General features: G+C 31.9%; 1 pseudogene; it reads right to left on the reverse strand.

The window, feature by feature from the left end:
• Positions 1-16,475: 16,475 nt before the first annotated feature.
• Positions 16,476-17,418, reverse strand: LOC113177906 (ubiquitin-like-conjugating enzyme ATG3 pseudogene; annotated as a pseudogene).
• Positions 17,419-25,198: the final 7,780 nt, after the last annotated feature.

Genomic DNA, 25,198 nt, shown 5'->3' on the forward strand with positions numbered 1-25,198 from the left:
ACTCCCAGCCTGGCCCACTTCTTCACATACTAGGCCCACAGCTTTGACAACAGCCATATTACAGTTTGCCAGACAATCACTTCTCTGCCAACCTGGCATACAGTTCATTTCCAGCCTGCAGAACCCATCACCTGGTACTGATTCACCTGGCCCTGGCCAGCTAGGCCTGAAACACATGGATGGCCACTTTGTCACTCATACCCAACCAGCTTACCTTTTTGCCAGATAGCCTACTTAGCCTAGGCAATCTGGGATTTCCTGAAAAGCAACTACACCACCAGCCAGCTACTTTGCCATCTGGGTTCACTTATCTGTACCACTTGGCCCAGCAGTTGTTTGTCATCCAGCCGCAGTTCTCCTTGAATGCCAAGCCAATATGCTACTAGGCCTACCTACCCCAGGCATTGGGCTTGATATCTGGTCTGCAACCTGGCTAAATGATTATGCCCTAGGAAAAAAATTAGGGAGTATTAAACCATAAATTTCAACTCAGTGAGCAACACAATAAAAATAAAAAGCTCAATAGCCCACAGCCCATGCTACTGTGTTTAGTTCATATATTTCGTTTCATATAGTCTTTGCCACTACTCAATATGTAATCACTTATTGCTAACAACCAAATTTCATTCTATTTCTTCCTTTATATTCTACTATTTTTCTCCTTTCTTATTAATAACATATCCTCAGTTACAAGTGCATATTCCCGGTTCACACTTTGAAATTGCAAGCACTTTTCTACCCTCCTGTATTTTCTTTTTCTCATATTCAACTCTATCCTTTTTACCTTTTAATAATAATTCATGTATAAACATCTGCCCCTACCACCAATGCCACAGCAATAGTAATATGGCAGAAGTCATAGGCAATATATATTGTTTTATTTTAAGCCAGAAAAATTCATAATTGTCTACTTTTTTACTGAAGGAAATTGCTGATCCTATATTTCTGCATGTTGTACCAAATAACACTATAGATGTCAAAATATGAAATTATTACCTATAAATCATTGACATTGGTTGTTGTTATCATTGGACTCCCTCTCTCTCAATCTATAAGGCACTGGTAACATAGAGGGATACCATATACTCATAAGATAGAAACTCTACAACTTCAGATCTATTCTGATATATGGATAGATACACAAACAATATGAAAAAGCAAGAGAACAAGCCATCCCAAACAACAGAATACCTCAACAATAGATTTCACTGAAACTCAGTGACGGAAGTGTCAGTCATTAAATTCAGAAAATTCATGGCTAAACTGATTTATAAGATAAAAGGTGACATAATACATAAAACCAGAGAGAAAGAATAAGAAGTGCCAAATCATTTTGATAAGGAGATATAAATCCTAAAGAAGAATTATCAGAAGTCCTTGAAATAAAATAATTAAAAAATCAAATTAATTATTAATTGGAAAGCATCACCAGAAGATTAGATCACTTGAAGCAGAATATTAGGCAACAAAGACAAAATATGTAATCTTAAAAGTAAAGTTGATCATGAAGAAAAGATGTTAAAAGACCATGAATTAAGCTTCTAAAAAAAGTGGGATAACACAAAAAGACCAAATTTAAGACTTATGGGATAGATGAATACTCACAAATAAAAATCAAAGGAATGAACAAACTTTTCAATAGAATAATATTAGATGATTCTCAAAATATTAAGAATAAAGTAGAAAACAAAAACACAAAGCTTACATGACCACAAATATGCAAAATTAAAACAGACCCATACCTAGTCTCATTAGCATGAAGAGGCCTAACATACAGAATAAGGATAGAATTTTAAAGCCTGTTAGGTTACATTAAGAAAAAAATCAAATCTCAAATGATTTCTCCAATCTGGATTTCAGTTAATTTCTCAAATAAGAACCTCAAAGCTAAAAGGTCTTTAAAAAATATATACTAAGCTATGAAAAAAAATGATCACCACTGAAAAATATTATATCCACCAAAATTAAGCTTCAGAATTGACATTGAAATAAATATTCCATGATAAATAAAAGTTAAAGAATTCACAAATGGAAAAAAGGCAGTACAAAACATACTAAATTATTTCATATAAAAAATTAAAATGAAAAATCCAAAAGTGAAGGGATTACCTGAGAAAAATAATCAAAGGAGGAACTAATTTAAACTAAAAACCTGAAATAACTGAAAAAGACAGGGAATAAAAATTATATTTAAATAATAACATTGAATATAATGTCCTGAATTTTTAAACAAAAGACATAGACTGGTATATTAAATAAAAAACAAGACAAACAATGTGCTGTATCCAAAAGACTCAACTCATGGGCAAATACATCCACAGACTAAAAGAATGAAATGGGCAAAAAATATATTATTCACATAAATCTCATAAATGAGAAGTGATTTAGACTTAGCAGGAATATATAAATATTTTATCCATCAATGACTGACTACATTTTTTTCTCAGCAGCATCTAGATGTTTCTTTAAAATAGACAATATACACAACCACAAAGCATCTCTTAGCAGAGATGAGAGAGAGAGAGAGAGAATATTTTGCATTTTATCAAATCATAATGGAAAAAAGTTAGAAATCATTGACATCTAGAAATAGAAACTACACTAACAATGAAGATTAAACAATATACTATTATATAACCAATGGATAACTGAAGAAATTAAAGGTTAAATTTTAAAAACATCTTAGAAAATGAGAATAAAATCACAATATGTCTAAAAACTTGAAACACTATGAAGCATTAAGTTTATTCATTAAAAGAATAAAATGTCACAAGAAAAAACTTAAGTTTATAATTCAAAGCTCTAGAAAAATAAGAATAAATAAACATCAAAAGCAGTACAAGGGAAGAAATAAGAGAATAGAAATTAATAATATTGAAACAAAAAATTTTCAAAAATATCAACAAAATAAAAAGATATTTGAGAATAAAGTTGAGAAAAACTTAGCAAAGCTAACAAAGAGAAAAAGGCAGAAAGTTTAAATTATTAAAATTCACAATAGCAAAAAATATTACCACAGAAACCACTAAAAATATAGACAATTATCAGAACTACTTTGAAAATCCAAACTTCAATAAAATAAAAAATCATGAAAACTCTCACAGTATTTTAGAGACAAATGACTTACTGAAATTAAGTAAGGAGAAAAATTTAAGCTGATCAATTTCAAGAAATGAAATTGAATAACCCACCAAAAGCCTACCAGTATCAGATGGATTCTCAGCCAAGTTCTACCAAACATTTTAAAATAAACTAACACCAAACCTCAAATTATTCCATGAAATAGGGAAGGGACCCTTTTAATCTAATTCTATAAAGGTAGCATTATCCTGATAACAAAACCAGACAAAGACTCACTAAGGAAAGAAAACTTCAAACCAGTATCACTGATGAACATAGATATTCCACCATGATCAAATGGGATTCATGATCAAGTGGGATAGGCAAAATTAATATTGTCAAGATGGCCATACTACCAAAAGCATTATACAGATTTAATTCAATTCCTATTAAAATCCCAATGAGAATTTTCATAAAATTAGGAAAACAATCATGAAAATTGTTTAGAAAAACAAGAGACACAGAAAACTAAAGCAATGTTTAGCAAGAAAAGTCAAGCAGGAAGCATCACAATACCTAATACCTTAAACTATACTACAGAACTATAGTAATAAAAATGGCATGGTATTAATCCCAAAATAGACTACTAGACCAATTGTAGAGAATAGAGGACACAAAGACAAATCCACATAAACACGGTTATGCTGTACTAGGCAATAAAATAAAATAAACACTGAGTATAGCCAAAAACATTCACTGGAGAAAGGATAAGTCTATTCAATAAATGGTGCTGGAAAAATTGAAAACCTATATGTGGCAAAAATGAAATTAAACCTCTATCTCTCATCCTGCACAAAATCAACTCAAAGTGGATTAAAGACTTAGCACTGGAACAGAGACCCTGCACCTAATAGTAGAAAAAATTGGCCTAATTCTTCACCATGTGGGCCAAGGATCTGACTTCCTTAACGAGACTCCTAAAGCTCAAGAAGGAAAATAAAGAATTTATAAATGAGATAGATTCAAAGTAAAAAGTTTCTCTCAGCAAAGAAAATAATTAATAAAATGAGGATAGAACATACAGATTTCGAGAATATCTTTACTACTTTACTAAATGATATAAATATTTATCATTTATTAATGATAAAGCATTAATCTCTAGGATATATAAAGAACTCCAAAAAAATTGAGATAGAAAACTCAAATAACCCAATCAATAAATGGGCTAAGGAACTGAACAGAAGAAGAAAGACAATTGATTAACAAATATATGAAAAAGTGTTCAACATCTCTAGCAAACAGAGAAATGCAAAACTGTAGGGTTTCTGACAATGGAAATATGCAGGGAATCACTCCTCTGCTGTGCAAACTCCTGGTAAGTAACAAGCACTCTGATTTCCACTCTTAGAATGCTGTTCATTTTCTCCTAGAATCTAGTAAGATAACTAAAATACGAGCAATATTTGGCTCTCAGGAAAACTTCTGTGCAAAGACACAGAATGCCCAGCTGCTGTAGCAATGTCCTTCATGAAGAGGCTCTGTGCTAGAGTCTTATCAGCCTTGATCTCAGGCACATAGCTCCTGGTAATAAAAAACTCTCTTATTAGACAACCACAATATTTTACTGAGTTTACAATTGTGCACATAACAGTATGTTAAACAATGGACTTTCTTGAGAGCTACACAAAGCTTTTAACATCACACATTGCAACATAGTATGTAATTGAGGAATAATCTGCATAATGTTGCTAGGTCTGCACCTGCCTAGTAATACAATGAACAATATTATTTATGATGCCAATGACCTAAAGTAACTTATTGATATAAATAAAGCTAGCAGCTTGAGAGAGAAAATTTTTGTTTTTGCCTGTTCTTTGCTTCTGTCTCCTTTTATTTTTCTTATACTAAATGGAGAAAAATTAAAAGAATTACATCTAAAACCTTGAAATGAGACACAGGTGCCATCTTTCACACTCCTGTTTAACATAATCCTTGAAACTATAGCTGGAACAATTAGACAAGAGAAACAAGCTAAAGAAATACAAATAGAAAAAGAAGAGCTCAAACTATCCCTATATGTCAATGACATGATTCTATATTTAGAAGGACCAAAACCACTACACCAGAAGGCTTCTAGAACCCATGAATTTATTCAGCAAAGTAATAGGATATAAAATCAATACAAATAAACCCATCATTTTCCTATACAGCAATGATGTATCAGTGGAAAGAGAAATCAGGAAAACTATCTCATTTACAAACCTAAAATTTTTTTGAGGTAATCATTCTCAAAATCATTCTAACAAAAGAGATGAAATCCCTCTACAATAAAAGATACAGAAAATAAAAAATAAATTTAAATCAGATCTTAGAAGATGGAGAGATCTCCCATGTTCCTGGACAGGCAGAATTAATATTGTCAAAATAATTATACTACCAAATAAGCTATACATATTTAATATGGTTCCTATTAGAGTCCAAATAATGTTCTTTATAGAAACAGAAAAAGCAGTCATGAGATTAATATGGAAAAATAAAAGGCTCAGTATAGTCAAAGCAATTCTCAGTGAGAAAAGTAAAGAAGGCACCACAATAACAGACTTTAAATTATACTATAGAGCTACAAAAACAAAAAAGCAAGTATGATATTAAAAAAGCAAGAAAACAGGCAGAATAGAATGAAAGATACAGATATACATCCATATATATAATTATCTCATATTACGGAAAAGCACTATAAACATATATTGGAGAAAATTTAGCGTATTCAATATATTATGTTGGGAAAATTGAAAATCTGCATGAAGCACAATGAAAGTGAATCTCTCTCACTCTGAACAAAAGTCAACTTTGAGTGTATCCAGGACATAAGCATTAGACCAAAGGTCCTGTGTCTTCTAGAAGAAAAATTAGGTCCAACTCGCCATCATTTCATAGTAGGAAATGACTTCATCAATAAGATTTAAAACACTAGAAGTAAAAATCAAGAATAAATAAATGGGATAGTATCAAACTAAAAAGCTTCTTTTCAGCAAATAATACTATCAAAAATGAGGAGAGGGAGCTTATAGAATGCTACAAAATCTTTGCCACCTGCACTTAAGATGAAGCATTAGTCTCCACCATATACAATAAACTCCAAAAGCTTAATCATAAACACAAATAACCCAATCAATAAGTGGGCAAAGAACTGAACATACCCTTAACAGAAGAAGAAATTAGAATGGTCAATAAGTGTGTGAAAATATTCAACATCTCTAGCAAGTAGAGAAATGCAAATTAAAACTACACTGAGATTTAATTTCATTTCAGTCAGAATACTGACTATTAAAAATGCAAATAACAATGAATGTTGACAAGTATGTGGTGAAAAGCTACACTCATCATTGATGATGGGAGTGCAAATTGGTGCAAAAGCAGTAGGTTGAGTCTGATGGAATTTTAATGAAACCACCATTTTTCACTCTTGGTGAAAATTGCATAGTATAGAGTTACAGCCACATCAATATTTATGGAACCTCAAATCACAATAACTAGGCTATGGTGCCCTTCAACAGATAAATTAATAAAGAAAATGTATATATAGAAACAATGTAATATTACTCAGCCATAAAAAATAATGGAATTATGGCACTTGCTGATAGATTGGTGGAACTAGAAAGTATCATGGTAAGTATAATAACACAGTTCCACAAAAACAAAGACTGAATATTCTATCTGATATGTGGATGTGAACATGTGACAATGGGGAAGAAAAAAAATAGGAGATTATTGGATTAGTTAGACAAAGGAGATTGAAGGGAAGGGAGGGAGAATAGACTTAGAAAAGACACTAAAATGAATTGGCCATAACCTTTCTGTGTTTAGATATGAATACATTACCAGTGAAATTCTGTATTATATACAACCATAGGAATGGGCTCCTGATTTGAATAAGTTATATTCTATATAATAAATATGTCACAGTACACTCTGCTGTCACGTATATCTAAGAAGAACAAAAAATTAGAAAATAAAAGATGTATGTTTCTTAATGAAATCACATCAATGATAAGGTAAACTAAAAAACATATTAACAGAAGTATCTATCTTCTTTATTATTACTAGGATGCTACTCTTATACATAGTACTTGAGTAGATTTGAAAATATCATACATGCAAAGAATTTGATTTAAATCTCTATTTCCTTTTTTTCTTCCACCTTCCTATATTGACCTTACTTTTTGCCCTTTTTTTCTTACTAGTATTTTCTATGTGTACAAAAGGTGAAATGCCTGTGATATGTTTATGTGTGAATGTTTTAATAAGCTTTTAAAATTTCTGCCTAAATGACCTGATAAGAACAATTTTAGAGGGGGGGAAAATTATATTTTAAAGTTCACAGTTTTGCAAGTTTAATCCATAGATGGCCAACACCATTTCTCTAGATCCAAAGGTAGAATATAAAGGCAGAAGAGGATGGTGGAGGAAACCAGGTCAAAATATGACAACCAGTAGGCAGAAAAAAAGATACTCAGCAAGAACAAAATATAAACCTCAAAGGTATGCCCTTATGAATCCACCTTCAGCAGCCACACCCTATCTTTCTATACTTATCACCCTGTTAATATCCTTTAGAGGATTAAGGCAATTATTGAACAAAAGTTTTATAGTCCAATTATTATACGTCCTATCTTTCTTGCACAGTCTCATATATGAGGTTTTGGGGACACCTAATATGTAAACCATAATAGCACATAATATAATTTAAAAAAATTATTTCATATTTTCCTCCTTCTTATTTCTCTTTCCCATTTGTTACCCTCTTGATTACATTTCTTTACTCTACTGATATTTCCTACACCTTACTTGGCATATTTTGCTCCAATAATCCTCAGTCTTCCTTAAAGAAATTTTTCTTATTTTTTCTTTTCTTTTTTTAAAGAGAGAGGAGAGAGAGAGAGAGAGAGAGAGAGAGAGAGAGAGAGAGAGAGAGAGAGAGAGAGAGAATTTTAGCATTTATTTTTTAGTTCTCGGCGGACACAACATCTTTGTTGGTATGTGGTGCTGAGGATCGAACCCGGGCCGCACGCATGCCAGGCGAGCGCGCTACCACTTGAGCCACATCCCCAGCCCAATCTTATTTTTTTTCTTTATTCACAAACCACATGATATCCTTTGTTCATCTGTGCTGCTCTTTCCATTTTTTCACCACCACTGGCAGCCACACTGGCTCCCAAATTGGCAATTCTCTAACATTATTTCTTACCTTGAAATTACTTTCTGCATCTCTCTGTTTTGTTTTTGTTGTTTTAAACAGTTCAAAGTTAATTTCTGGTGAGTTTCTTTATTTAATCACCTTGTTGAGAAATTGTCTTCCCTTTTTGTTTGGTGCTATCCATTTATTAAATTTTCCAATGTGAATTTAAGTGTTCCAGCAAATCAACATTTAAATTATAATAAACCATTTCAAAGAAATGTTGGTTCCTAAGTATTTTTTAAAAAACTTCTATGAACAAAACAATATAATGCATACTTATATTCAATAATTCTGAGAAAACATGCTGTTCTGTCAAACAATGAGAAAATAACAGTACAATAGCCCTCTATTAAAATGGATTATCTATTTCTCTATGTTTATAAACATTGTAAAGAAATATAAACTTTAGAGATGAAGTAACATGCAGCTGAGTAAAAATCTTCTGAAGTTGACATTCCACAGAATAAAAAAAGAAAGACAAAGAAACAAAAAAACAACAACAAAAAAGAAAAAAAACTAAATAGGTATTTACAACAAATTTCATTAGAGCTAAGGAAATCATGTCAGTTTTCATAGCTCCTGTTTTCTGTTTATAGCATAATAAAAAGTTAAATGAGCAAAAGAGAAAGGAAATAGCTGATAATGTCAACCCTCCTCCAAAACTAAGAACTCATTCATGCTTGCATTTGTGGGTGGAGAGAGAATTGAGTTCAGTCATTGCTATTGGAACACAATACAAGGCCAACCACCATTGAAACCGGTAAAGCCCAAGAGACCTATAATTTTTGCCAACACCCATGGTCTGAGACACTGTGTTTACATAGGCCAGATAACTAGTTGAAACCTCATTTCCTCAAATGTCTAGCAGCACTGCAAAAATCAAGTCTTCACCTGCTGGAGAATGACAAAGAAACTACCACAAGAGCTTATCACCAGGCCTATCACAGTTATATTTCAGATCCTATCAAAACTAAAGACTTCTTCAAAGTCCAGGTATAAAAAAATGAAATTCTAATAGAAAAGAATAATCATGAAATTCAATTGGAAAAAAAAAAGAATAGCCAATGGAATCCTTAGTAAGAAGAGTGAAGAGGAGGCATCACAATATCAGACCCTAATATATACTACAAAGCTATAGTAACAAAAATGGCATGAAATTGGCACTAAAATAGACAGGTAGACCAATGATCCAGAATAGAGGACATTGACACTGATTCTCAAAAATACAGCATCTCATACTAGAAAAATGCACCAAAAACACACACTGGAGGAAAAAATAGCCTTTTCAAAAAAAATGGTGCTGATAAAATCCATATGCAACAAAATGAATTTAAATGCCTCTCACCATGTTTAAAACTCAACTCAAAATGGATCAAGGACCTAGGAATTAGACAAGAGACCCTATGTAATAGAAGAAAAATATACTTTTTTCTTTATTATGTTGAATTAGGCCCTGATTTCCTTAACAAGGCTCTTAAATAAAGTACATGAAAAAATGCTCACCATCTCTAGCAGTCAGAGAAATGAAAATCAAAACCACCCTAAGATAACTTCTCCTTCCAGTAAGACTGGCAGCCATTATGAAGTCAAACAACAAGTGCTGGCGAGGATGTGGAGAAAAGGGTACTCTTCTACATTGCTGGTAGGACTGCAAATTGGTGCAGCCAATTTGGAAAGCAGTATGGAGATTCCTGGGAAAGCTGGGATGGAACCACCATTTGACCCAGCTATTGCCCTTCTCGGACTATTCCCTGAAGACCTTAAAAGAGTGTACTACAGGGATACTGCCACATCAATGTTCATAGCATCACAATTCACAATAGCTAGACTGTGGAACCAACCCAGATGCCCTTCAATAGATGAATGGATAAAAAATGTGGCATTTATACACAATGGAGTATTATGCAGCACTAAAAAATGACAAAATCATGGAATTTGCAGGGAAATGGATGGCATTAGAGCAAATTATGCTAAGTGAAGCTAGCGAATCCCTAAAAAACAAATGCCAAATGTCTTCTTTGATATAATGAGAGCAACTAAGATCAGAGCAGGGAGAAAGAGGATGAGGAAAAGATTAACATTTAACAGAGACACGAGGTGGGAGGGAAAGGGAGAGAGAAGGAAAATTACATGGAAATGGAAGGAGACCCTCATTGTTATACAAAATTACATATAAGAGGTTGTGAGGGGAATGGGAAAACAAACAAGGAGAGAAATGAATTACAGTAGATGGGTTAGAGAGAGAAGATGGGAGGGGGGATAGTAGAGGATAGGAAAGGTAGCAGAATACAACAGTCACTAATAGGCCATTATGTAAAAATGTGGATGTGTAACTGATGTGATTCTGCAATCTGTATTTGGGGTAAAATGGGAGTTCATAACCCATTTGAATCTAATGTATGAAATATGATGTGTCAAGAGTTTTGTAATGTTTTGAACAACCAATAAAAAAATAAAAATTATGATGCATTTAAAAAAATCAAGAATTAATAAATGGGATAGATTCTAATTAAAAACTTTTCAGCAAAGAAAACAGTCATTGGTGTGAAAAGAGAGCCTATAGACTGAAAGAAAAATATTTACCACTTGCACATCATATAGAGTAATAATATCTAGGATATATATAAAAACTCAAAAACTTAACACCAAAAACAAACAAAAAACCCAATCAACAAATGGGCTAAGGAACTGAAGAAGATATACAATCAATCAACAAACATATGAAAATACATTCAACATTTCTAATTAGAGAAATGAAAATCAAAAACTACTCTAAAATTTCATCTCACTCTAATCAGAATGGCAGTTACCAAGATTATAAGCAACAATAAATCTTAACCAGGATGTGGGGGAAAAGGTAAACTTATACATTGTTGTCGGGAATACAAATTGGTGCAACCACTATAAAGCAGTATGGAGATTACTCAGAAATCTTGATATGAAATTACCATTTGTCCCAGCTCTCCCACTCTTCAGTTTATACCCAAAGTACTTAAAATTAGCATACTACAGTGACACAGCCATATCAATGTTTATAGCAACTCTATTCATAATAGCTGACCTTGGAAGCAGTCTCAGTGCTCTAAATAGATGAATGGATTTTTTAAAAAAGATAGAATATATATTCAATGAGCTGTTAGTTGGCTTTAAAGAAGAATGAAGTTATGGTGTTTTCCAGTAAATAGATGAAGCTGGAGAATATTATATTAACAAAATAGGTCAATCCTTCAAAACAGAAGGTGAAATGGTTTTCCTGATATGTGAATATTAATACACAATTTGGGATGGGGGTGTTGAAAAAAATATTTACTTTAGATTAGGTAGGGGAGTAAAGGGAGGGGAGATGATATGCAAATAGAAAAATAGAATGAAAAAGACATGGTTAACTTTTGTGCAAATATGACTACCTAATCAATGTGATTCTACAACATGTATAATTAGAAAAATGAGAAATTTTACCCCATTTAAGTATGCTGTATCAAAGTGCATAAATGCATTCTACTCTCATATATAACTAATTAAAACAAATAAAAAGTTAAAAAAATAGAAGTATAACTGGCAAATATTTTCTCCTAATCTGTAGACTCTCTGTACTCTTGTTTCCCCTGATGAGAAAAAGCTTTTTATACTAATGACATACCATGAATTTATTCTTTTTAAATTTGTTTTAATTAGTTATACATGATAGTAGAATGCACTTATATACTTTGACATATCATATATAGGTGGGATATAATTTCTCATTTTTCTGAGTATACGTATTGTAGAATCACATTGATCATATAGTCACATACTATACATAAAATAATAATGTCTGTTTCATTCTACTATCTTTCTTATCCCCAAATCCCCTGCCTTGTCCTCCTTTCACTTCACTATACCTCATCTAAGATAATGCTATTCTTTTTTCTGCATTACAATTATATATATATATATATATATATATATATATATATATATATATATAATTTTTGTATCCCTGTTTGTGTATAAATTATGTTGACGCCCAGTAATGATGTCCATCACATTCCAACATCCTTGCTAATCCCTTTCCCCCTTCCTTTCCCTCCCACCCCTATTTCCTCTCTAGAATTCATTTATTCTTCCCACATTCTCCCTCCCAAACCCACTATGAGTTAATTTCCTTATATCAGAGAAAACATTTGTTTGTTTGTTTTTTTTGGTTCGACTCACTTCACTTAGCATTTTCTTCTTCATCACCATCCATTTACCTGCAAATTATTTTTTAATGCTGATTAATATTCCATTGTGTATATATGCCACATTTTTAAAATTCATTCATCCACTGAAGGGCACCTAGGTTGGTTCTATAGTTTAGCTGTTGTGAATTGTGCTGCTATAAACATTGATGTGGCTATGCCCCTGTAGCATGCTGTTTTTAAGTCCTTTGGGTATAGTCTGAGGAGAGGAATAGCAGGGTCAAATGGTGGTTTCATACCCAGTTTATCAAGGAATCTCCATACTGCTTTCCAAATTGGGGGCACCAATTTGCAGTCCCACCAGCAATGTATGAGTGTATCTTTTCCCCCACATTCTCGTCAACACTTATTGTTGTTTTTATTCATAATGGCTGCCATTCTGACTGAAGTGAGAGGATATCTTAGAGTTTTGATTTGCATTTCTCTGATTGCTAGAGATGATGAGCATGGGAGCAAATTTTTACACATCATATAGCGCACTAATCTCTAAGGTATATAAAGAACTCAAAAAGCTAAACACCAAAAAAAAAAAACCAAAAAACAAATAACCAAATAAACAAATGGGTTAAGGACCTAAACAGAGACTTCTCAGAAGAGGATAAAAATCAATGAATTTATTCTTATTTTTAAATGAGATACATGAGTCAACTAAGTTAATGATTTTATTTGTTAAAGTTGGAGTGATGGCTCTGTTTTCTTTAGGAAGTTGCAAAGTTTCTTTTTGAAGAAAAAGGCCTTTGATTAATTTTGAGTTGACTTTTGTTCAGAGTGACATATGAAAATATAATTTAATTATCTACATTGTACATCAAGCCTTCTAGTACCATTTGTTTAACATGTAAATTTATCAACATATTATTAAACATCTTGTCAAAAATCAGATAATTTATTTGATATGTTAAACCAAACTTCCTTACCTGGACTAAAACCGACTTAATTGTAAAATGCTATATTCTTATGCTATTTTTGAAGGTGAATTCCTAGTAATCTATTGAGGGATTTTGTATGAATCTTTATCAAAGGTATTTCTGTCTCTTTCTCCCTTTCCTACATCTATCTATCTTTCTTATTTTTTTCTTTTCTGATTTTGGTATCAAGATAATACTCTTTTTATAGAATTAATGAGGAAGTATTGCATATGTATTTTATGGAACAATTTAAGAAACTTTGGCATTATCTTTTCATTAGTGAACTGGTAGAATTCAACTCATTGAGTAAAATTCTATTATGTATATCTACCACATTGTCTTTATCCATTCATCTGTTTTTGGCAATGTGTCTTTTAATTGCAATGTTGAGATTATTTACATTTACTAAATGTGTTTATATAACAGATGTTTGTGATTACCTACCATTTTGATGTTTTTATTATTCACTTTGATCCTAAGTGTTATTTTAGTTTCTTTTAGTAAATTTGGTACTTCTGAAATCTATGAAATTTGTTTTGTTCTTCTATATATGGAATTTCATAATTATTTTCTCTAATGTTTGGTTAATATACATATATTCTTTTAATTTTGCTTTTCTGAGGTTTCCATTTCTCCTCCAATTCTTTAACATAAATTGATTATAAATTGTAAATCAGTTATTTTCTTTTAAGGATTAATAAAACATGAATTTTAGAATTTCTTCTAATAAATCAGAAGTTTTTCTAACTGATTTACCATTAAATGTCATGTAATATTTTTCTTTTGAGGCTTTTAAATTTCACTTCTCTTCTCAATGATTTATATTTTGATTAAGTGGTTATAGAGAAGTTATTTGGGAACCATTTTTCTTCCTGTATTGAAATATTCAACCCATTTCAATGTTTGGCAAATGTTTTATTATTATTTCAGTGAGAAGTTTATTAACATAATTAACTTTTATTACACATCCCTCTTTAATTACCATGAGTCTTAAATTCCCAGAACATTTTAATATGTTCATTATTATTTGGAACCTTTTCTTTTTTTCTTTTTATTGCATGTTCAAGTTTACAAACTATGTGTTCAATTCTTGGAATTCTTCTTCTTTTTATTAATAATGTTTTATTTCATTTATTACCATTTTTATTTTTCTCTTTTTTTGTTGTTGCATTATTTTTATATATATTGATGAAATTTGTTCTATGTATTTGTACATGGACTCAATATGACAATGTAATTTGAACAATATCACTCTGTAGCATTTACCCCAGTCCTCCCAACCAATTCATTCCTTTCCCCTACTCTGCAGCTTCCACATATAAGAGAAAATGTGACCCTTAATGTTGTGAATTTGACATATTTTACTCAATATTATGGTCTCTAGATGCATCCATTTCTCTGCATATGTCAAATTTATTTTTGTTTACGGCTGAATGAAACTATTTTGAACATATATCACATTTTCTTTATTTATCCAATGATGGACACCTAGGCTGGTTTCATACTTTGTAAATTGTGAATTGTGGATAGGCAGGCATCATAGTAGTAACATGGGTATTTGTTGATTGATTGTATTTCTCTTTCTTGAAGTGTCTGTCTTTTGAGTTGTTTAGCCCATTTATTGATCGTGTTATTTATTTATTTTTGGTGTTAAATTTTTTGAGTTTTTTCTTTTATATATCCTAGAGATTAATGCTTTATCAGAGGTGGATGTGGTAATGATTTTCTCCCAATCTATAGGCTCTCACTCCTCACATTATTAATTCCCTTGCTCAGAAGAATAATTTTAATTTGAACCCATCCCATTTGTTGATTTTTTATTTTACTTCTTATGTTTTAGGGATCTTACTAAGGATGTCAGATTCAAGGCCAGCATGGTGAAGATTTGGGTCTACTTTTTCTTCTAATAGGCATAGGGTCTCTGTTCTAGTCCCTAAGTTTGATCCAGTTTATATTGCTTCATTTGTAGGGTAAAATATAGAAGTTTAATTTCATTTTGCTACATATGGATTTTCAGTTTTGCCAGCACCATTTTAAAAATTGGCTATCTTTGCCCCAGTGAATGTTTTTTTAGCACCTGTGTCTAGTATGAGATAACTGTATTTATGTGGGTTTTTCTCTATGTCTTCTCTTTTGTGTCATTGGTCTATGTATCTATTATGGTGCCAATACCATGTTGTTTTTTGTTACTCTACCTTTGTAAACCAGTTTAATGTGTGATATGATGATGACTTTTACTTCACTTTACTTGGAAAAGTGAATTAATTTGGCTATTCTGGGTCTCTTATTTTTTCCATTTCATTCAAAATTTCATGGTTGCCTTTTCTATTTCTATAAAAAATGCCATTTGAATTTTAATAGGAATTGCATTAAATCCATATAACACATTTAGTGGTATGGCCATTTTGACAATATTAATTGTGTCTCTCCAAGAGCAATAGAGATTTTCTATCTTCTGAAGTTCTCTTCAATTTCTTTCTTTAGTATTTGGTAGTTTTTAAGAGGCCTTTTACCTCTTCTTTTAGATTGGTTTTCAGGTTTTTTTTTTTTTTTGAGGCTACTGTGAATGGAGTAGTTTTTCTGATTTTATATCCTATTACCTTGCTGAATTCATTTATTAATATGAGAAGTTTTCTGGTGGAATCTTTTGGATCTTCTAGATATGGAATCATATCATTAGTAAATAATGATAGTTTAATATTCTATTTTGCCACTTCTATTCAACATCATTCTTGAAGCTCTAGCCAGAGCAATTAGATAGAAGGAGGAAATTAAAAGACTACAAATAGGTAAAGAAGAACTCAAACTATGACTACTTGATGATGACATGATTCTATATATGTATGTTCTTTTGTTTCCCTCTTTACACACATTTTTTAAAAATAAGTAAGGCTGGTAGTGAAATATTTTTTATTTAATGCATAAACATATAAGTCCTTTTATTAGAGAAATTATATATATTGGTTAATATGGCCAATGGTCACACCTATGTGTTAATTATTTAAAAATCAGAACCAATAATTAGGAATAGATTCTATGTTCTCTTCATTACATTGTGAAGTGTCTTGTGTAGTCGTATTCTATTGTTGGAATAAAAGATTGTATAAATTTCAAAAAAATTAGAAAATACATATGAACAACAAGCTCTCCCCCTCCTTCTGCAACAGTCTCAATGATTTTCTTCATCACTTCAGCATACTTGCATGGGTGAACAGAACACAGGGAGGTGGTGAGAGATGAGGGTGATTTTCAGTGGTCACTGTTTTCTTCACATGATCTTGACTGATGTCTTTATACAGGTGCTCAACTATTAAAGGCTGCCATTGCTCATCATAGCCAAACAACCATAATCATGGTGACTGGTAATATTTATCTTAAGTGATGTACAGGTCATAAGTTCTGGTTTGCAAAATAGCATCTTCACCTCCATTATCAGTTTTAGCTTTACAAGCTTCTACTATTTTCCTTGTGTCTAGGGTAGCCTCATCTGTTTCCAATAATCCACTCTCCCTATTCTTCCAAGTCTGCAGCTTCTCCTTTGTCTTCCTCTTCTTTCTCTTCACAAAGCACTGAGCAATCTTGGAGTTTTATACTATTCTTGTTTTCCAATGTAATCTCCTTAACTGCTTCAGTTATTCCTGCAATACCTGTGTTATGATATGTATCTACCCATCCTGAATTACCATCATCTTCTTCAATGATAGCTTCCAATTCATTAGAATATTCCATCTGTTTGCAGCACTTGTAGCATGACACATTTTTGGTTACCAAAAATTGTTTGCCTGTTGGTAGGTAAGCCTTCACTTTCAATTCTTCCCCTGTAGTCCATTTTCATGTTGGACAGCAGTGGACTAAGTGATCTCCAGCTGCCACAAACTCTTCTGGGGTGATTACATATCTGTTTCCTTAAATTTTGATTCCTTGAGACCAGGGTCAGGTACTCAGCCACTTCCAGTGCCTTTCCCTTCTCCATATTAATCACATTCTGCATCCTGGGGCCGAACAGCGGCCAGCCCCGCAATGGGATGGGGAGGGCAGCCAGGATAGGGGCCAAGAAGTCAAAAGATGTCTCCAATGCCTCCAACTCGCAAAGGCACCCAGATGGCAGCACCCAAAGGGACGGGACAGGTCAGGACGGGCTATATATGTTCTTTTGATTTAGTTTTGTAGCTCACATTTGTCTAGCAATACATGTATTTTTCAGGTTTTTTTCTTATTGGAGCATATATTTTCAAAATATTCCCCAATTATGTGCTGTATTTCTGAGATATCCGTAGTGACTTCTCATTTTAATTTACCCCCCTCCCCCGCTTTTTTTTCTTAGTTTGGCTAAGGCCTTATCCATATTGCTATCTTTTTAAAGAACAGACTCTTTGTCTCATTGGTTTTTGTATTTTTTTTTTAAATTTTGAAGTTTATTGATCTGAACTCTGATGATACATATTTCCTTCCTTCTACTGGTTTTGGAATTAATTTGTTCTTTTTTCCCCTAGGGCCTTGAGATGCATCATTAGGTTGTTTTATTTTTTTCCTTGATTTTTTTAATGTCAGCACTTATTGCTATAAAATTTACTCTTCAATCTGCCTTCATACTGTCCAAGTGGTTATGTTAGGTTTTACACCTGTTCTCCGTGGAGTCTAAAATTTTTAAGAATTTTTTTCTTGATTTCTTCTATGACCCATTATTTATTCAAAATACTTTTATTAAGCATCCATGTGCGTATATAGTTTCTGTAATGTGTCTTGGTATTGATCTTTAATTTTATTCCATTATTTTATAAAAAGATGCAAGAAATTATATAAAATTTTTTATTTTGCAAGAGCTGCTTTGTGGTCTAAAACAATATATTTTGAAGAAAATTCCATGGGCCACTGCAAAAAAAGTGTTTTAGGCTGCTATTGGATGAAATATTTCATAGAGATCTGTTAGGTCCATTTGATTTATAATATTTTTTAGGTTCAAAAAATCTTTATTGCTTTTATGTATGAATAGCCTATGTAATTGTGAGGAAGTGTATTGAATAATACAATATTATTGTATGGGGGTCCATCTGGACTTTCAATTTGAATTGTCTCTTTCATGTGATTAGTTACACTCATGTTTGGTATATCAATATTTATTATTATTATTATTATTATATATTCTTGTTTGATTTTCCCTTTACTAATTCGAAATGACCATCTTTGTCTCTTCTGATTAGTTTTGGGTGAAATCTGTTTTGTTGGATATAATAGTAATTAGTTCTTGTTTTCTATCTCCATTCCATGATGAATTTTTTCCATCTTTTTCTATTAGTCTGTAGTTTTCTTTGCTTATATTTCTTGGAAACAACATATAGTTGGATATTAGTTTTTGATCCATTCTTTAATTGAAGAGTTCATAACATTTACATTCAATATTATATAGAGGGATGTTTATTGATTCCTGCTATTTTGGTGTATTTGTCATGCTTAATTTGGTCCTGTTTCTTATTTATTTAGCTATTCTTCAAATGTGATTTGTTCTTTTGTGAACTCTGGTCATCTCTTTAAAATTTTTTTCTGTGAATTTTTTAAAAAGTAAGTTCTGTACTATTCATTTAGTGGTCATGGTTTCTTTTAGTTTCTGCCTATCGTTGAAGGCATGTATTTTTATCTCAACTCTAAATGATAGGTTTGCTGGATATAGCAATCTTTGTTGAAGCATGTTGTCACAAGTCCTCCTGACTTGTGGAATTTGTGCTGAAATATTAGAAATGATTCTGATTAGCTTGCCTCTAAATGTGTCTTGATATTTTCTTTTGAAGCTTTTAAAATTCTATCTTTATTTTGAATGTTAGGCATTTTAATCATAATATGTCAGGGAGAGTTATTTTTTTGGTCTTATCTACCTGTGTTTTAAATGTGTCCTGTTTCTAGATGTACATGTCATTCTGACATTTGGGCAATTTTTTATTATTAATTTCCTGAAGAATTTATGCAATCAACAAGTCTTTATATTACAGCCTTTCTCAATTCCATTTTTTTCTTAAATTTTGACACTTTATGTTGTCTAAGTTCTTGTATATTCTGATTATTGTCACTTTGTGTTTAATATGGTCTGAATTTTCAAGCATGAACACTTTATCTTCCAGCTCTGTGATGCTGTTTTTGGTATGATCTACTATATTACAGACTTTGAACTGAACATGGTGTTTAATTTATTCTGTCTTTCATTTTCAAGAGATCTGTTGTTTTTTTGCTATACTTCTATCTTCTTATTGAATTTTCTCATTTGTATTCTTTTAAAAAAATTTTATTTGTTTTAATTATTTGTACATTGAAGTAGAATGCATTTATGTACTTTGATATCTCATTTATACATAGGATGTAATTTCTTATTTGTATTCTGTACTGACTTCCTTATTTTTTTGTAATTCCTTTTAATTCATTGATCATTTTAATAATATTTTTAAATATCTTATCTGATATTTTGTCTACTTCAATACTTTAGGATCATTTGATAATGAATTATGACCTTTACAAAGTTTTGTGTTAGGTTGCTTTTCCCCCCATATTTCTTGTATTCATATGTAGGATTCTTTGGATCTGGTGGAAGATATTTCTTTTCCTCTCTTATTTGTGTACCTTTTAACAGCAAAATATTTAATTAGTACAGTGACCTAGAGTGATATGGATTGAGATACCCCTCATAGGTGTGTCCACAGACTTTGTGTTATTTCTGTGTTTCTCTTCTAGCAATAGATGTATATAGATGAAACATGGAAGACAAAACCTAGCCATTTCTACTTGAGCCTGGTCATTAGTTTGGAGTTTTGTCTCTTGTATTCTTTGTATTAAAATATAGCTGAAGATTGAATGTCATTAATTCATAGAGCAAGGTGTGCTGTCTTTTGTTTGATTTTAGTTCATTAGCAGAATTTCTACCTTGTGAACTTGTAGTGTTTATGTAGTTCAAGTATCTCACAGAATAAATGAAAACCAATAATAGTAAAAACCCAGCCAAACAATACACAGATTTAAACTAAATTCTTGGTTTCTACTATGACATGTTCAATGTTAATTGTCAGAAAAAAAGAAAAAGAAAAAATAATCAGAAATGGCAACGACAGCAATTGCTTTCATTAAAAATATGTAACCATATTTTTATATATGAGATATATCTGTCATAAAAACTTATCAATTATGACATCCACAGCAGTAATAATTGCAATACCATTAATGGTGGGTCCAGGAGTTATATAATTCAATACATGCTAAAAGATGATAAAAATACAGTTAATGGGGAGAGAAGAAAATATACTAGAATGTAGAAATGAGTTTATAATTTTAAAAAGTGAGCAGGGAGAATGCAGAGGAGACATACAATGTAATAGTTAAAAGAAAAGAGGAGAAAAATGAAGAAAAAGAAAAAGAGAAGAGAGTGAAATTGAAAAACAGAATTTGTTAGCATAATAAAAGAGAAAAAGAAACATACAAATGAAAAAATACAAAAAATACTAAATATGCTGCTAAAACCATATAAGCTCCAGAGGCAAGAGAAAAATTGATACACTTAAAAAGTACTAAAAATTATATATATATATATATATATATATATATATATATATATATATATTCATAAACAAATCAACAGAGAAAAAAGCACACAGAAAACAAATCAAAATGAAAAGAAAAAATTAGTAAGAAGCTAATGAATCATTTCCACTGAGATTATCAAAATAATCAAATTATTTGGTTATTGTCTATGTTCACCTGTATTTCTTTTAATTTCTTTTTGATCTATGTACTGAGTGCACAAGGGCAAGGGATGAGGGTTGTTAAACTGCTTCTCTTTTTATGTTACTCACCAAGCTACGAGTTAGAGTTCAAAAAAATCTCAGTTTCCATTCTCACCAGTATAAGATAATATGGTCAACTGGGAGTTTTGTCTGGTTAAACAAGATTGATGCATTCTCTGGATAGGACCACTGCAGAATTATATAAATGGAGTTCCAGCAGGTGGGTCTTAGTATAATCAGATCTCAGGGACCTTGATGAGTGGTGACTGCTCTAGAAATATTAGATTAGATCAACAAATCCCTAGTGTCTGGCTGTTGCCATTCTCTGCTGGGAGTTTGTATCTCAGGAGTCTCCTCAGGACTCTACTCAAAGGAAGAGTATCCAATTTTTCAACCCCTATGCTGCCCATGGACAGTCTTTTCAGGCTTCCCTAAATCTATTTTAGTGGTTCCCAGCCCATTTTAGCTGGTTTTGGTGATGCAGTGACTCTTTCCTCACATTTATTTTTATCTTTGTTAATACCTACATACTGCTAGTTTATACATCTGTAATCATATTGCTCAGCATCTCTGGCAAGAATCAGAGCTACCTGGAGAAAAAAGGGAGGGATAAAGACTGCTTGACTGAGAAAGTGTTGAAACTGCACTGGCCTGGTAACAGATGGATATGTGACACCTGGTCACATTTCCTGTCAATTGTCACTCAAGCTGTGCTGGCTCCAGACCCAACTGCTTCCCAAAAAATTGGAGGGAAACAAAATCAGACTTAGAGACAGAACATTAAACTGGTTAGTCCCTATGGATTATCTGCATGAGTCAAACTTGCCCTATGGTAAAAAAGAACATTGATCACATCCCAGTGACCGTGTCACTTAGTACTAGGTCTGATTTTTCAGAGGTCTATCAATTCTGTTATGTGTGTGTGTGTGTGTGTGTGTGTGTGTGTGTGTGTGAGAGAGAGAGAGAGAGAGAGAGAGAGAGAGAGAGAGAGAGAGAGAGAGTGTGTGTGTGTCTGGAGTGAGCAAGAGTTTGTGCTCCAACATCTTCTAACTATTGAGCCTGAGTGAGTTCTAACTTGAGCCTGAGTGAGTCCTAACCTGCAGTTCTATAATGATTTCATAAAGCTAATGACATTTCCAATCCCTGGGGGATCAAAAGTCCCTCACTGGAGGGTTGTTGTAGGTCAGAGACTCATGCTGACCTACCATTAATGCTAAGAAACACTAAATATCTTCAGAAGTGTCCAGGTGGCAAAGTTGGGTGTTTCCTTCTACACGTGTGGCAACATCTTGGGGTGGGAAGTTTCAGAAAATGAGAAGTTCAGCTTAATATAAAACCCACTGCTTTAGAATAAATAATTAATAACTTTAGGAAAATATTCTCTGGAGATTATGGTGTAAAATTGAGCACTGAGAAACTGCACACTCTTTTGACTCTATGGTGCTCCTCTTCTGGTATGTGATGGCCCTCATATGGGACCTTATATGTGCCATTTTTTGTTTAGCAGTTTGTAAAATAAAAACAAGATAAACTAAAGGAGAGGATCTGAAAAACACAACTGGTCCAAGTCTTGAGTCTTATAAGAACCTTCATGTCTATGTTCTGCCTTGGGACAATAAAGGCATTGTCCCCAGCTGCAGATATAAACTATCAATAAACTATAAAATAGCTAGCTGTTTTAATTAATGAATGAATTTAAACAAATAATGGGAAGATGTGAACACTGAAAACTATAAAACACCCCTAAGTTAAAATTTAAAAGATATAAACAAATGAAAATATATCCCATGTTTAGAAACAGAAAATTTTATATTTTAAATGCCCATATTGCTCAGTGATTTATAGATTCAAAACTATGTTTTTAAAAAATTTCATTGATATTTCTCACAAAATTTTTAAAAATTTGGTTCTTTTGGGCCAGGGATCTAGCTCAGTTGATAGAGTGCTTTCCTAGCTTGCACAAGGCCTAGGTTTAATCCCCAGCACCAATAAAAAAATGTTCTTAAGGAACCCACATATGCCATGAAAAGCTAACACAATCTTGCATGAAAATATTAAAGCTAGAGAAATCCTATTGTCTGACTTCAAGATATATATAAAGCTCATGTAAATTAAATGCATGGTATGAGTCTAAAATCATATGCACAGACCAGTAGAAACTACAAAGAGCAAGTAGACAAGTAACATTTTTATATCACTTTATTTTTGATAATGGAATACACAAGGAAAAAAGAACAGTCTTTCAGTAAACTATTGATGAAACAAATCTATATTCACATGCTGAATAATGAAATTAGACAATTTTGTGCCACATTTAAAAATCAATGTAGTACCATTAAAAGATATGAACAAGAGATGAAAATACTAGTTAATAACAAAATCATGTATTTTAGAGAAATTTTTATTTAATTAGTTATACAGACAGTAGAAAAAGTCAATTCTTGATATGGGTCTAAACAATTAGCTTTTGACTATGACACCAAGTGATGGGCTTGAACTCAGGGTGCTTCATCCCTGAACTATGTTCCAGTCATTTTTCTTTTTTTATTTTGAGATAGGATTTCACAAAATTGCTGATGGTCCACAAAGTTGCTAAGGCTAGCCTTGAAATTGTAATTCTGACTCAAAACCCTGAGTCATTTGGATTATGGGCAAGTACCAGTAGGCCTGGTTTGCTCATAAATTGCCACAGTCACTAGTGGTTACTCTCTCCTTTTAAAGTATAACTGGTAGATAAAATTAACACCTTGATTATGCTAAGTAAATGTGTTGAAGCTAAGATTAACCTCCTTTTTACTGCATATTTTGATATATGGTTTATTCTTAAATTACTACTATCACCAGCAGAAACTGTATGGTTAGAGTAATAGGAGTTGCTGAATTTAGTATTTTAATTACACTAAGATGTGTTGAACCTAACATACTCTTAGCACAGAGTTTACTGTAAAAATTTAAATATGCTCAAAAGTGGCATATTTAAATTAATATCCTTTTGCCTGTTCTTTTAGTGTCATATGCAAAAGATAAATATTTAGACCCATATTAAGAAAAGTCTTTTTCTACTGTCTATATAACTAATTAAAATACATGAACAAATTTTAAAAAGACATGTTTTTGTTATCAAAGAGGAATAAAATATCCAATAAACAAAAGGGGAAATGTATTTAAGACTATTTAAGAAAATAGATCAACAAGAAACCTCCAAAAATTTGTAATCCTCCAATTGCTGAAATCACATACATTGAACTGGAGGATACTCATCAAAAAAAAAATTCAAAAAGTTGACTGTTAAAATTACCAAAGTTCTCAGGGTATAAGAAGACCTAAGGAATGCACTGACAGAAAAATGTAAGTGTAGAAAGCATTTCAATTAAGAAAGATATATTCTTAAGAGAACAAAACATAATTCCCAAAAAGAATGACTTGGTGAAAAAAAGTTTGCTTTTTTTTTTCAGTTGAAAATCTCTCCAATAGATGAGTTCAAGACAGAATTTCCAGCCTCAATAATAAGGTGTATAAATTTATACAGTCAGCAGTGAAGAAAAAACAATCAGAATTAAATGTACAATACTTTGACATTAATATACTAAACAAGAATTAAAGGAATTAGGAAGAAAAGGAGATTATAGTTAATGTTGTTGGTAATAGAAAGCTACATAGAACCCCAAATATAAAAGATAAAAAACTCTCTTTAAAACATATTATAATAAAATGTAAACTACACAGAATTTGTAAACCCTCAGGAGAAAAAATTAGTTTACATTTATAAGTAAACTGATCAAAATATATCCATTTTTGTATCAGAAAACTTAAAATAGAAGAAGTTATGCTAAAGTTTTCAAGTCCTGAGAAATAATAAATGCAAACAAGATTTCTATAAACAGAAAAGGTACACTTCAGAATAATAGAAGAAAGAAAAAAATTTGAAATAACTTCAAACTAAATAATTCTTTAATATTAAGGAATCATTGCAGAAGTTACATAAACTCTAAACAGAAAAAATTAAAACCA

The sequence above is a fragment of the Urocitellus parryii genome, chromosome Y, assembly GCF_045843805.1.
Source record: "Urocitellus parryii isolate mUroPar1 chromosome Y, mUroPar1.hap1, whole genome shotgun sequence".
NCBI classification, from domain to species: Eukaryota; Metazoa; Chordata; class Mammalia; order Rodentia; family Sciuridae; genus Urocitellus; species Urocitellus parryii.